Below are 15,482 nucleotides of genomic sequence, written 5' to 3'. Positions count from 1 at the left end.
CTGTTCCCGCCCCCTCGCAGTTCCACCTCTGGGAGAGGGGCGGGTTCAGCTCCAGGAGGCGGGGACTTCCCGGCTTGGTGTGGCTGGGGTGTCCCGTGGACCCCAGTCCCCGCGCGGTGACCCACTTATGGGACTTGGCCTTTCTTTGCTGTTTGTTTAAGGCAGGGTTTCTCAGCCTGGGCACTACTGACGTTTTGGGCCGGCTCATTCTGTCTGGGTTGGGGAGGGTAATGTCCCGTGCTGCTTAGAATGTGTAACTGCATCCCTCACCTCTACCCGGTGGATGCAAGTAGCAGCCCCAGTGAACCAAAAATGTCCCCAGACTTTGCCAAACACCCTCCCCCTCGGGGAAGATCTCCTCGCTTGAGAACCACTGTTGGAGGAGAGCCTGGGTTTTCGGGAGGTGACCGTTTACAAAGGGGAGGACGGTAAGAAGCCGGAAGCAACGATGTGTTAGCTACGTGAACGACTTGTGGCCGGGCTCGCCCCTCTTCTGGAAGCCGTCATTTTGGGTCTCGCGTCTGGAATCGCCGTCGAGGAGTCAGATCCAGCCCCGGAGAGGGAGCAGGGTCGAGGTCTCGTTGCAGAAGGCGCCACCGGAGGAAGCACAGGGGCAACGTGCGGTCTCCCTAGCGGAGGCACTCGCGATCCAGCAGCCGCCGGTCCGGGAGGTGCTCGGTACCCCTCCGTGGTGCCTGTCCGGTAGCTGGTCACTCTCAGGGGAAGGTCGTGCTACAGAAGGGCATATGCGATCACACAGAGACGGCGTTGCTGCGGCTTTGACCCTATGGTGCACCCGAAAGAACACAGAGGGTGGAGGGAGAGATCCAGGAAGAGGTCGCGGAGCAGAACCTCCTTTCACTGAAGTTAAAAAGGTGGGTCACTTGTCGTTAAGAGCTACGCGCAGGTTCATCTGATTTACATGTACGGCGGCAGTATATGAGTGGGATGGAAACCAAGGTGACTGTTGTTTCCTTTGATGGATGAAACTTATATCCCTTTGGGTTTTTTTGTTTGTTTGTTTTCGGTGGGGGGGCATTAACAGATTAGTAGATAAAACTACATAGTATAATCTATAGCCTATTTTTAAATGGACGCGTTCTTACCACTCAGAAGGTTTATCGTCGTTGTTTTATGTCTCAGGATGGAGGAATCTAGTGCAGGCAGTTCTTAACGAAACCTTTTAAATTCCTGTTAATGACTTAACATTAATTTACCAACTCTGAGCAGCTTTAAACAAACCTTGATTTCAGCTTTTAATAAGCTAATGACTGCGGGAGAAAAGATATTAACTCTCCTTTCTCTTTGTGTTTTTTGCCCCTACCCGTTTTTATCTTTACTGGCCTTAACATGATTGTCAAATATTTATAAACATGAGTGAACATCTTTATATTTTATTAATAAGATAAATGCTTAATTTGTCATTCTTTACGTTTTTGGGACTTAATGAATGTTTGTCTTTTGTAGATAAAATGGAGCTGCTAGAAATAGCAAAAGCCAGCCCAGCTAAATCTTTAGGAATAGCCAACCCTGACTTGCCAGATGGTCTCAGAACTGTTCCTGTCGTTAAAGAAACAAACTGCAACAGCTGTACTATATGCCACAAAGTTCGAGGTAAGTACTTCAGATGTATCCAAACAAAACCTTCCAAAAGATCTGGTTAAAGGTTTTTATTTGATTTAACTTCTATACTTCTCAGAAAGGCTAACTATAGTTTGCTAAAGTCAAAGTAGCAGATCTGGAAATAGTAAACAGGCTCTCACCCATGAAAATGGGAGGGGAATGAACTTTACTTTTGGTGAGCCTGGAACTGTCTCTGAAAGTCCCACGTTCTAGGAAACTCCTGAGTGCAAAAAGTCCTGATTTTCAGCAATGAGTGAGGAAAGTTGGGGATGGGAGGAATACAAAAACTGTATGGTGCCTCCCCCCACCCAAAAAGAGACTGAAGACAACCCTTAAGTGAATATGGCGATTGTCTGCCTTCTGTTAACCTCTGAATTGGCAGCTATGACTTGTGGTCCACAATAATGGATCATCCATTGTTACATCCTCTCAGAGCAATTTTAAGTTCTAAGTATGTACAGTGTAAGTCCTAATCTTGAGTGTTAACAGTCAACTGTGTGCTTTGTATGTAGATAGACAGTAAACTTTGTGAATTGTGACCATGTTTTCTTAGAGTTCAGATAATGAAACTCATGACAAGTATAATACCAACGCCAGTATGACCTAGACAATACCAAAAAAAAAGGCTAAACGGCTATGTTATTTTAGTGACAGATGGAAGGACATATACAGCTGGATTAGGGAGGTAAGTAACCCAAACAGAGCATACTGCACAATATGCAGAAAAGAATTTGCGGTTGGGCATGGTGGAGAAGGGGATGTGAAAAAACATACAGACATTGAATCTAACAAGTCTAGGATGAGACAATCAAGTACTTTTGAATCAATTCAAAGTGTTTTCATTTCCCAAAATGACACCAATGGTCAATCGAAAATAGCAGCTGCTGGTGGGGCACGGTGGCTCACGCCTGTAATCCCAGCACTTTGGGAGGCCGAGGCAGGCAGATCACCGGAAGCCAGGAGTTCAAGACTAGGCTGGTCAACATGGTGAAACCTGCTCTCTACTAAAAATACAAAAATTAGCTGGGTGTGGTGGCCCCTGCCTATAATCCCAGCTACTCAGGAGGCTGAGGCACAAGAATCAGTTGAACCTGGGAGGCGGAAGTTGCAGTGAGCTAAGATTGCGCCAGTGCTACTGCACACCAGCTTGGGTGACAGAACGAGACTCTGTCTCAAAAAAAAAGAAAGAAAAAAAGGCTAGGCATGGTGACCCATACGTATTATCCCAGCACTTTGGGTGGCTGAGGCGGGTGGATCACTTGAGGCCAGGAGTTTAAGACTAGCCTGGCCAACCTGGCAAAACCCTGTCTCTACCAAAAATACAAAAATTAGCCAGGTGTGGTGGTGCACACCTGTACTCCCAGCTACCTACTGGGGAGGCTGAGGCACGAGAATCACTTGAACCCAGGAGGCAGAGGTTGCAGTGAGCCGAGATTGCACCACTGCACTCCAGCCAGAGTGAAACTCTGTCTCAGAAAAAAAAAAAAAAAAGAAAGAGAAAATAGCAGCTGATAAACTAGCAAATTAGCTTGGGTATACCACACAACTGGCCATGCATTATCCTATCCTTCCCTTGATTGCTCTATGAAACTGAGTGAAGTTACATTTCCTGATTCAGAGGTTGTAACTAAAATATCCTGTGGGTGAAAAAAAGGGGAGATTTTGGTAACAGACGTGCTGGCCCTTACAGTGTAGAACTGATCCTGTCAGATCTCACCAATAATCATGCTTTCTACAGGATAGCAAGTAATGTATCGAATCATGGCAATACAAAAGTGTTCCCCCTAGCTCTTAGGTACTTTGATTTGAAAAGTGGAATTTCAAGTTGCCTTCTTGATTTCTATGACAATTTTTATGAAACCTCAGAAAACATAAACAATTATTGATAGCATGTCCAAATGCAAACTAGACTTTGCTCACCTATCTGCATATTCAGCAGACAGTGCAAATGTAAATTTTGGCAAGTTCCATTCAGTCTACAAACTTCTCACCACAGAAAAAGAAAAGGTTTTACCTGCTAAACGGCCTGCACAACTGGTATACAAGACTGCTAAAAAGGGCTGTGATTTGCTTTCCTGTGATACTGAGGCTTTCACAATCAAAGTTTTGGGTTGCTTTTCAGTTTCCTCAAAACATGCAGAGACACTTCATGAGGTTTTTGACTTTGTCGAAATGAAAATAGAATCCTTCAACATGTGCCTACAAGCTGGCTATCGTTGTTACTGGCCATAGAAAAGATGTTAAAATGTTGGCCTGCCATCAAGTCTTATTTTCAAAATATGGGAAAAGAAGAGTATTCTTCTCTAATTTGGGAATGCATCAAGGATGAGAATGAAGAAACAAGATTATAGTACAACAGAAATATATATGCCTTTTGTCCAGAACTGCTTGATGATCTTTGAAGAAGTTATAAGGAGCATAGAAAAGGATACACTAACTGCACTTGAGTTATTTGATATTATGTGTAAGTTGTGACAAAAGCTCATACAGCAAAAAAAATGACTCTTTGGAAAGAAGATTGTTTTAGAACTCAAAAAAATATCATCAGAAAAGGGCAACCAAATTGAACTGGACTTTCTTGATTACTAGAACTTTAACTTTTTTTTTTTTTTTTTTTTTTTTTTTTGAGATGGAGTCTTGCTCTGTCACCCAGGCTGGAGTGCAGTGGCACGATCTCAGCTCACTGCAAGCTTTGCTTCCCCGTTCATGCCATTCTCTTCACCTAACATTAACCATCACAAAAGTTAAGGAGAAAGAAGACAACTTGTAGGGGAGGCTGCTATGCAAGATAGTGTATGAAGGAAGGGCTCTCTGAAGAAGTAACATCTGAGCAGAGACTTGAATGAAGTGAAGAAGTGAGCCATATGGGTATAGAGGATACAACTTCCAGGTAGAGAGGACAAGTGTGGTGTGTATCAGGGTCAGCAAAGAAGCCATGTGACAGAGAAGGGTGGGCCAGGGAGATAGGGATAAGTGATCTAACTCCTGGGGAGGTAGCCAGGAGCTACAGCATGAGGATCTTGTAGGATTTTATTCTGCAAGGTATGTACATTGTCATTGTCTTTCACATTCTAAGGTGGTACCACTCAGTGATTGAAATCCTTAAGTGTTGTATTAGTCTGCGTGGGCTACCATAACAGCCAAAAGTAGCTATTTTTTGAATTTCTAATGGTTTAGTCAGACTACAAATTACTTAATAACAGGGGCTACAGTTCATTCCTGGATATATCCCCAGAATCAGGGACAGTTTCTAGAACACACTTGAGTGCTCAATAGACATAGCTATTATAGTTAGTTGAAATAGAATTGGCAATGTGGGAAATAAGAAATCATATTTTTGGCCCAGCACAGTGGTTCACGTCTGTAATCCCAGCACTTTGGGAGGCTGAGGCAGGAGGATCAATTGAGGTCAGGAGTTTGAGACCATCCTGGCCAATATGGTGAAACCCCATTTCTACTAAAAATATAAAAAGTAGCTGGGTGTGGTGGTATGTGCCTGTGATCCCAGCTACACAGGAGGCTGAGGTGGGAGAATCGCTTGAACCTGGTAGGCGGAGATTGGAGTGAGCCAAGATCATACCACTGCACTCCAGGCTGGGCAACAGAGCCAGACTCCATCTCAAAAAAAAAAAAAAAAAACAGGGGGAGAGGATCCAAGATGGCCGAATAGGAACAGCTCCAGTCTACAGCTCCCAGTGTGAGTGATGCAGAAGACGGGTGATTTCTGCATTTCCAGCTGAGGTACCGGGTTCATCTCAATGGGACTTGTTGGACAGTGGGTACAGCCCACAGAGTGTGAGCTGAAGCAGGGCAGGGCATCGCCTCACCTGGGAAGCGCAAGGCGTCGGGGAATTCCCTTTCCTAGCCAATTGAAGCCGTGACACATGGTACCTGGAAAATCGGGACACTCCCACCCTAATACTGCCCTTTTCCAACGGTCTTAGCAAATGGCACACCAGGAGATTATATCCCGTGCCTGGCTCTGAGGGTCTCATGCCTATGGAGCCTTGCTCACTGCTGGCACAGCAGTCCGAGATTGAACTGCAAGGCAGCAGCGAGGCTTGGGGAGGGGTGTCTGCCATTGCTGAGGCTTGAGTAGGTAAACAAAGTGGCCGGGAAGCTCCAACTGGGTGGAGCCCACTGCAGCTCAATGAGGCCTACCTGCCTCTGTAGACTCCACCTCTGGGGGCAGGGCATAGCTGAACAAAAGGCAGTAGAAACTTCTGCAGACTTAAACGTCCCTGTTTGACAGCTTTGAAGAGAGTAGTGGTTCTCCCAGCACGGAGTTTGAGATCCGAGAATGGACAGACTGCTTCCTCAAATGGATCCCTGACCACCGAGTAGCCTAACTGGGAGACACCTCCCAGTAGCGGCCAACTGACACCTCATACAGCCAGGTGCACCTCTCAAACGAAGCTTCCAGAGGAAGGATCAGGCAGCAACATTTGCTGTTCTGCAACATTTGCTGTTCTGCAGCCTCTGCTGGTGATACCCAGGCAAACAGGGTCTGGAGTGGACCTCCAGCAAACTCCAACAGTCCTGAAGCTGAGGGTCCTGACTGTTAGAAGGAAAACTAACAAACAGAAAGGAATAGCATCAATATCAACAAAAAGGTCATCCACACCAAAGCCCCATCTGTAGGTCACCAACATCAAAGACCAAAGGTAGATAAAACCACAAAGATGGGGAGAAACCAAAGCAGAAAGGCTGAAAATTCTAAAAATCAGAGTGCCCCTTCTCCTTCAAAGGAACACAGCTCCTCACCAGCAATGGAACAAAACTAGATGGAGAATGACTTTGATGAGAGAAGTAGACTTCAGAAGATCGGTAATAACAAACTTCTCTGAACTGAAGGAGGATGTTCAAACCCATTGCAAAGAAGCTGAAAACCTTGAAAAAAAGATGAGACGAATGGCTGACAAGAACAGTGTAGAGAAGACCTTAAATAACCTGATGGAGCTGAAAACCATGCCACGAGAACTACGTGATGCGTGCACAAGCTTCAGGAGCCAATTCAGTCAAGTGGAAGAAAGGATTATCAGTGATTGAAGATCAAATGAATGAAATGAAGTGAGAAGAGAAGTTAAGAGAAAAAAGAGTGAAGAGAAACAAACAAAGCCTCCAAGAAATATGGGACTATGTGAAAAGACCAACTCTATGTCTGATTGGTGTACCTGAAAGTGATGGGGAGAATACAACCAAGTTGGAAAACACTCTTCAGGATATTATCCGGGAGAACTTCCCAACCTAGCAAGGCAGGCCAACATTCAAATTCAGGAAATACAGAGAATGCCACAAAGATACTCCTTGAGAAGAGCAACTCCAACACACATAATTGTCAGATTCACCAAGGTTGAAATGAAGGAAAAAATGTTAAGGGCAGCCAGAGAGAAAGGTCAGGTTACCCACAAAGGGAAGCCCATCAGACTAACAGCAGATCTCTCGGCAGAAACTCTACAAGCCAGAAGAGAGTGGGGGCCAATATTCACATTCTTAAAGAAAAGAATTTTCAACCCAGAATTTCATATCCAGCCAAACTAAGCTTCATAAGTGAAGGAGAAATAAAATCCTTTACAGACAAGCAAATGCTGAGAGATTTTGTCACCACCAGGCCTGCCTTACCAGAGCTCCTGAAGGAAGCACTAAACATGGAAAGGAACAACCGATACCAGTCACAGCAAAAGCATGGCAAATTGTAAAGACCATCAATGCTAGGAAGAAACTGCATCAACTAACGAGCAAAATTACCACCTAACATCATAATGACAGGATCAAATTCACACATAACAATATTAACCTTAAATGTAAATGGGCTAAATGCCCCAATTAAAAGACACAGACTGGCAAATTGAATAAAGAGTCAAGACCCATCAGTGTGCTATATTCAGGAGACCCATCTCACATGCAGAGATACACATAGGTTTAAAATAAAGGGATGGAGGAAGATCTACCAAGCAAATGGAAAACAAAAAAAGCAGGGGTTGCAATTCTAATCTCTGATAAAACAGACTTTAAACCAACAGTAACTATACTACAAGGCTACAGTACAGCATGGTACTGGTACCAAAACAGAGATATAGACCAATGGAACAGAACAGAGCCCTCAGAAATGATACCACACATCTACAGCCATCTGATCTTTGACAAACCTGACAAAAACAAGAAATGGGGAAAGGATTACCTATTTAATAAATGGTGCTGGGAAAACTGGCTAGCCATATGTTGAAAGCTGAAACTGGATCCCTTCCTTACACCTTATACAAAAATTAATTTAAGATGGATTAAAGACTTAAATGTTAGACCTAAAACCATAAAAACCCTAGAAGAAAACCTAGGCAATACCATTCAGGACATAGGCATGGGCAAGGACTTCATGACTAAAACACCAAAAGCAATGGCAACAAAAGCCAAAATAGACAAATGGGATCTAAGTAAACTAAAGAGCTTCTGCACAGCAAAAGAAACCACCATCAGAGTGAACAGGCAACCTACAGAATGGGAGAAAATTTTTACAATCTACCCATCTGACAAAGGGCTAATATCCAGAATCTACAAAGAACTTGAACAAATTTACAAGAAAAAATCAAACAACCCCATCAAAAAGTGGGTGAAGGATATGAACAGACACTTCTCAAAAGAAGACATTTATGCAGCCAACAGACACATGAAAAAATGCTCATCATCACTGGCCATCAGAGAAATGCAAATCAAAACCGAAATGAGATACCATCTCATACCAGTAAGAATGACGATCATTAAAAAGTCAGGAAACAACAGGTGCTGGAGAGGATGTGGAGAAATAGGAACGCTTTTACACTATTGGTGGGACTGTAAACTAGTTCAACCATTGTGGAAGACAGTGTGCCGGTTCCTCAAGGATCTAGAACTAGAAATATCATTTGACCCAGCCGTCCTATTACTGGGTATATACCCAAAGGATTATAAATCATGCTGCTATAAAGACACATGCACACGTATGTTTATTGCAGCACTATTCACAATAGCAAAGACCTGGAACCAACCCAAATGTCCATCAATGATAGACTGGATTAAGAAAATATGGCACATACACACATGGAATACTATGCAGCTATAAAAAAGGATTTCATGTCCTTTGTAGGGACATAAATGAAGCTGGAAACCATCATTCTGAGCAAACTATCGCAAGGACAGAAAACCAAACACTGCACGTTCTCACTCATAGGTGGGAATTGAACAATGAGAATATTTTGACACAGAGCAGGAAACATCACACACGGGGCCTGTTGTGGAGTGCGGGGAGGGGGAAGGATGGCATTAAGAGAAATACCTATTGTAAATGACCAGTTAATGGGTGCAGCACACCAACATGGCACATGTATACATATGTAACAAACCTGCAAGTTGTGCACATGTACCCTAGAACTTAAAGTATAATAATTAAAAAAAAAAAAAAAAGAAATTGGCTAGGTACAGTGGCTCACACCTGTAATCCCAACACTTTGGGAGGCCAAGGCAGGTGGATCACGAGGTCAGGAGATGGAGACCATCCTGGCTAACACGGTGAAACCCCCTCTCTACTAAAATTACAAAAAATTAGCCGGTTGTGGTGGCGGGCACCTGTAGTCCCAGCTACTCAGGAGGCTGAGACAGGAGAATTGCTTGAACCCGGGAGGCAGAGGTTGCAGTGAGCCAAGATCAGGCCACTGCACTCCAGCCTGGGTGACAGAGTGAGACTCTGTCTCAAAAAAAAAAAAAAAAAAAGAGACACCAGAAGTGTAAAAGCAGAGGACAGGCCATATGAGGACACAGGGAGGAGGCAGCCATTTGCAAGACAGAAAGAGAGATGTCACCCAGAAACCAACCCTGCCGACACCTTGAACTTCCAGCGTCCAGAATTACAAAGGAAATAAATTTCTGTTATTTAAGTCTGAGTGGCTTAACAACAGTTTAAGCTGCTATTATGGTAGCCCAAGCAGACTAATACAATGCTTAAGGATTTCAATCACTGAGTGGTACCACCTTAGAATGTGAAAGACAATGAGGATGTACATACAACCTCCTTCCCCTGTGTTTGGAGGGAGGCTTCAAATTCTGTTTTATGTGCTGTGTAGGAAAAAAAAATCTATAAAATTCTGTGAGTTTGTAATTGATAATTGGTCCTCTTTCATGCAAATAATGCTTATAGTTTAAAAGTCCTAGAGAAATAAATTCACAGTCACATTTTCTGTATGCAACTACATTTATGTAAGTGAAAACTTGGTAGTTTGTTTAGCTTGTTCATTTTTATTTTTCAAGTATTATGTAAACAAAAAGAACCTTGGTCTGCCAGAATTTTCAAAGAAAATTGGCAAAACAAGATTTCCCATAGTAACAATCATACATACAGCTATATTCAGTGACTAAATGGTGTTTATGCTTTTCTTAAGCAATGGAGTTCATTTTGACCAATTGTTAAGAAGTACCTAAGGAAACTGCTAATTCATCTTCCACATCCTGTTTGGCAAAGCGTGACACATAGCAATAGAAAACAGTAATATAATCTTGGGATGCATATGCAATCAGTGCACAGAGAGCTGTGGTATCAGCTTTCAGAAGAACATTTAAACACTGCCACACACTGTCCATCTGTTGTCCTGCAATCAGGTTCTGCCCTTGGTCTCAGTGGAAGCCTGAATCACAAGCACTGCCACGTTCACAAAGCTGTTAATTCTTCAAAACACCAAATGGTATTCAAAAAGGGAAGTATAGGCCAGGCATGGTGGCTCACACCTGTAATCCCAGCACTTTGGGAGTCCAAGGCGGGCAGATCCTGGCCGACATGGTGAAACCCCGTCTCAACTAAAAATGCAAAAATTAGCCGGGTGTGGTAGCGCGTGCCTGTAGTCCCAGCTACTCGGGAGGCTGAGGCAGGAGAATCGCTTGAACTTGGGAGGCAGAGGTTGCAGTGAGCTGAGATTGTGGCACTGAACTCCAGCCTGGTGACAGAGTGATACTCCCTCTCAAAAAAAAAAAAAAAAAAAAAATTATAACATCTGAAGACTCTAATGGTATAATCTAATTAAGGGTCTATGAAACATATGATTGCAGTCATGTCAAAGCAGTTTCTATGAGCACACTGTTATCTGTTAAAAAAGCAAACAAGGCCGGGCACAGTGGCTCAGGCCTCTGATCCCAGCACTTTGAGGTGGGCGGATCACTTGAGGTCAGGAGTTTGAGATCAGCCTGGCCAACATGGTGAAATCCCATCTTTACTAAAAGTACAAAAAATTAGCCAAATGTGGTAGGTGCCTATAATCCCAGCTACTTGGGAGGCTGAGGCAGGAGAATCGCTTGAACCTAGGAGGCAGAGGTTCAGTGAGCCGAGATGGTGCCATTCCACTCTAGCCTGGGTGACAGAGTAAGACTCCATCTCAAAAAAAAAAAAAAGGAATAATAATAAATTAACCTTAGCTTACTGGGTGACCACCATCATATATGCAGTCTGTTGTTGACCAAGATGTTGTTATGTGGTACATAGCTGTATTTTATTGTTGTATTCTACAGTGCATAATAAATGGTGAGATTCTCCTCAAAGAGTGGCAGAGAAAGGATTCAACTCCATTTTCTGTGACTCCAGCGTCTGCGCAGAACATTGGATAACACCTCTAAAATGACAAAGTGTTTTCTAGGCCAAATCTCCTGTGATACCAAACTTATATCATAGTACAAATGCAAAGTTTTTTTTAAAGAGATATTTATTTCATTGTTTGGTTCCAGAAAGAAAATTCTTATGCTTTAATACTGAAAGTACTTGGTATAATGACTGAATATTAAAAGTTCAAATGAGTTTTTATTACATAAAGCAATATTCTTGTTCATTCTGTAGATAAAAAGTTTTAGGTTTTGAACCTACTGAGAGAATAATTGGAACTAATTCTTTATGTCGTAGGAACAGAAACCTCAGACAGCCCTGAGAGGAGGACAGCAGGAGCCAGTCTCACAAACACAATGACAGGGCCTTCCAAAAAGCCTTCTCCCATGAGAACACTAGATGCCGGCTGGGCACGGTGGCTCACGCCTGTAATCCCAGCACTTTGGGAGACCCAGGCAGGCGGATCACAAAGTCAGGAGTTCGAGACCAGCCTGGCCAACATTGTGACACCTAGTCTCTACAAAAAATACAAAAATTAGCCGGCATGGTGGTGCACGTCTGTAATCCCAGCTACTCAGGAGACTGAGGCAGGAGAATCACTAGAACCTGGGAGGCAGAGATTGCAGCGAGCCAAGATTGTGCCACTATACTCCAGCTTAGGCAACAGATCGAGACTCCGTCTCAAAAAAATAAATAAATACATTGTGAGATTATGCATTTTTGTAGTGTAAGTGTTTTAGGTATTTGTTTAAGCAAAGCATATGTTAAAGGTTAAAAGCCTTTGGAACACTCTGCCCCCAAATCCTGCAAGCGTTTTCTTTCCTCCCATCCAGGTAGGTAAAGCTGCTTGCCATCTCAGTGTATTCAGTCAGCTTTTAGGAGATAGATTATTTCTGATGAATGAGGATCCTGCTGCTTCATAAGTAGATGTTCACATTCATGTCTCACCACGGTCTGCCTCAAATCTATTTCTCCGGGCCAGGTATGGTGGGTCACGCCTGTAATCCCAGCACTTTGGGAAACTGAGGTGGGCAGATCACTTGAGCCCAGGAGTTCCAGACCAGCCTGGGCAATATGGAGAAACCTTGTCTCTACAAAAAATACCACCACCAACAAAAAATTAGCTGGGCATGGTGACGTGTGCTTGTAGCCTCAGCTACTTGGGAGGCTGAGGTGGGAGGATCACTTGAGACTGGGAGGTTGAGGCTGTAGTGAGCCATGACTGCACCATTTCACTCAACCTGGGCAACAGGGTGAGACCCTGACTCAAAAAAAAAATCCTACATCTCCAGCTTTATTTTCCAAAATTCTCCACAATAAACCCTTTGCTCTAGTCAAGCTATTTATCTTCTATCCCCAAATTCTAAAATGGGCATTTCTAATTCCAAGTTTGCTAAGACTTGTGTTTCTCTCTAAAATATTACTTTCCCTCTTCCTGTTCCCTTAAGACCTACGTGAGATTCTTTTTCATTTGTTCATTCAGTAAACACCAATTGAATGCCAAATGAAATACACTGTCTGGAATGCTGGGTTAGAGTAAGAACAAGTTTCCGTCCTTATGTAATTTATATTCTGAGAGGAAATGCATTAGAAATAAAACTTTAATTATCTAATTACAAGTGTGATAAATGCTAAAAATAGGAGGTACAGGAAAGCAAGATAACCTATAATTGGGGGAAAACCTGTCTGGGAGATCAAGAAGGCATTCCCATACATTGTTGTGACAACCTTTTTGGAAGGCAATACTGCAATGTTTTAATGACCCAGCTCCTTCGACCTAGCAGTGCCACTTTAGGAATAAAAATAACATAGCGGTAAAAGTAATACAACTTAAAGCAGCATGTGGCTTTGGCTCCCAGTGAACTTTCAGGTTACAAAGCATAATAACCCTCCAAGCCAGGCTGCCCAAAAGGTCAAATCCAGAAACCAGTCTAGTGGACTGAGGAAAGCAAGTGAAGGTAACTTGACATGCCCTAAAGAACTGTTCAAGTGACTGGACTCATTGTGACATGCCTGATGCATTCCAGAGAAGTCAGATTTAGGTCCAATAGCAAAATACAAGAAGTCAAGCACGCGAGGGCTTCCTGTGAGATCTCGATGGGGCAGCCAGGCACGGTGGCTCACACACCTGTAATCCCAGCATTCTGGGAGGCCAAGGCTGGAGGATCATTTGAGCCCAGGAATTCAAGATTAGCCTGGGCAACATGGTGAAACCCCATCTCTACAAAAAACACACAAAAAATTAGCTGGGCATGGTGGTGTGTGCCTGTAGTACCAGCTACTGGCGGGGGGCTGAGGGGGGAGGATCACTGGAACCCAGGAGGTTGAGGCTGTAGTGAGCTGTGATCACACCACTGCACTCCATCCTGGGTGACTGAGTGCGACTGTCTAATAACAACAACAAATCAATGGGACCCAGCATGGTGGCTCATGCCTATATAGAATCCCAGTACCTTAGCTGACCGGGATGGAGGATCTTACCTGAGGCCAGGAGTCTGAGACCAGCCTGGGCTATATGGACTTTACCAAAAACTCTTTATAAAAATTAGTCAGGTGTAGTGGCGCATGCCTGTAGTCCTAGCTACTCAGTAGGCTGAGGCGGGAGGATCGTTTGAGCCTAGGAATTTGAGGCTGCAGTGAGCTAGGATGGCGCCACTGGCACTCCTGCCTGGACAACAGAGACTCTGTGTCTAAAAAAAAAAAAAAAAAAAAAAAAAAGATCCTGATGGAAGACTTTCAGGAAAAACTTAGCCATTAATAGCATTTAATGAAACAGTTGCTGAACATGGGAGCAACGTTCAGAGCTGGTTACTCTGAGCACATTCGTTTTATTGGCCCAAAGCGTTGATATGTATCCCCCTTCACCAATTAAAGGTGGTCTCCAACTCCCTGTTTGTGGCCTGTTAGGAACCAGGCCGCACGCACGGCAGGAGGCAGGCGGTGGGCGAGTGAAGCTTCATCTGTATTCACAGCCATTCCCCATCGCTTGCATCACTGCCTGAGCTCCACCTTTCATCACATCAGCTACAGCATCAGATTCCCATAGGAGCGAACTCTGTGCATGAGAGGATCTAGATGGCCACTCCTTATGACAATCTAGTACTTAATGATCTGTCACTGTCTCCCATCCCCTCAGATGGGACCATCTAGTTGCAGGAAAACAAGCTCAGGGCTCCCACTGATTCTACATTATGGCAAGTTGTATAACTATTTTATTATATATTACAATGTAATAATAATATAAAGTGCAAAATACATGTAATGCACTTCAATCATCCCAGAACAACGCCCTTACCCCCGACTGTGGAAAAACTGTCTTCTATGAAACTGGTCCCTGCTACTGAAAGGGTTGGGACTGCTGCTCTATAAGATCCCATTTCACTGGTTGTAAAAATAATGGCTTCATTGCATTGTACCTTGAAGTAAAGGTTATTTGTTGTCAGGATGAGGATCAAACAACTAATCTTTTCACAGGGCCATACAAGTGCTAAATCTCCCAAGACATGACCTGTGATCATTTGGTTGTTGAGTCGAAGTTGCAAAAATTAAGTATGATCAGGTAGAGGCTGTGAAAGGATTTGGGGGAGCAGGACAGAAAGTAGACTGCATATAACCTTCAAAAAAGAAACCTCTTACAGCATCAGTAACATAGCCTTCTGTAGTATTTCTCCTTTTTCTGTCCTGGACCCAGTTGACATTCTCCAGTTATTCCATTGCCCATGACTGCCATCACCGAAGTTAAATTCCCTGTGAAGTTTGTGTAACATAATCCATATATGGTTAATAACGGTTCCTCTGATGTTAAGGCGGATATGGTTGAGATGGCTCATCTGACTGAGTAGCAACACCCTGTGAGCAAAAGTGTGCATGGAGGAGTTATATTTTGTGCAAAGCAGAGCAGTCCTCAAGCAATACAGGTGGCCATTAGGCACGGACATGACTGTCTCATTCTCAATTACACAGAGGCACCAATCGGTTCTTCCGTTGTAGTGACACCACCAGTAATTGCACCTGTATGACTTACCAAGAATAACATTGGCAAATACATATCTGGATTTGTGTGTTGTCCTTTTGCTTGCCCTAGTTTGAGTAGACACCCCAAAAGCTGAATGATGTGATACAGAACTATTTGGCTGGGTGCGGTGGTTCACGCCTGTGATCCCAGTGCTTTGGGAGGCCGAAGCAGGCAGATCACAAGGTCAGGAGTTCGAGACCAGCCTGGTCAACACGGTGAAACCCTGTCCCT

The 15,482-nt window shown here is 43.6% G+C and overlaps 1 long non-coding RNA gene across 1 annotated transcript; it reads left to right on the top strand.

The window, feature by feature from the left end:
- Positions 1 to 684: 684 nt before the first annotated feature.
- LOC104656098 lies at positions 685 to 11,763 on the top strand. The gene is made up of 3 exons (XR_747069.2): positions 685 to 875; positions 1,468 to 1,614; positions 11,534 to 11,763. It is a non-coding gene; the product is annotated as an uncharacterized LOC104656098 (long non-coding RNA).
- The last annotated feature ends 3,719 nt before the right edge of the window (positions 11,764 to 15,482 follow it).

The sequence above is a fragment of the Rhinopithecus roxellana genome, chromosome 12 (assembly GCF_007565055.1).
Source record: "Rhinopithecus roxellana isolate Shanxi Qingling chromosome 12, ASM756505v1, whole genome shotgun sequence".
NCBI classification, from domain to species: Eukaryota; Metazoa; Chordata; class Mammalia; order Primates; family Cercopithecidae; genus Rhinopithecus; species Rhinopithecus roxellana.
Note: the sequence above shows the minus strand (reverse complement) of the source record. Positions and strands in the feature narration are given on the sequence as shown.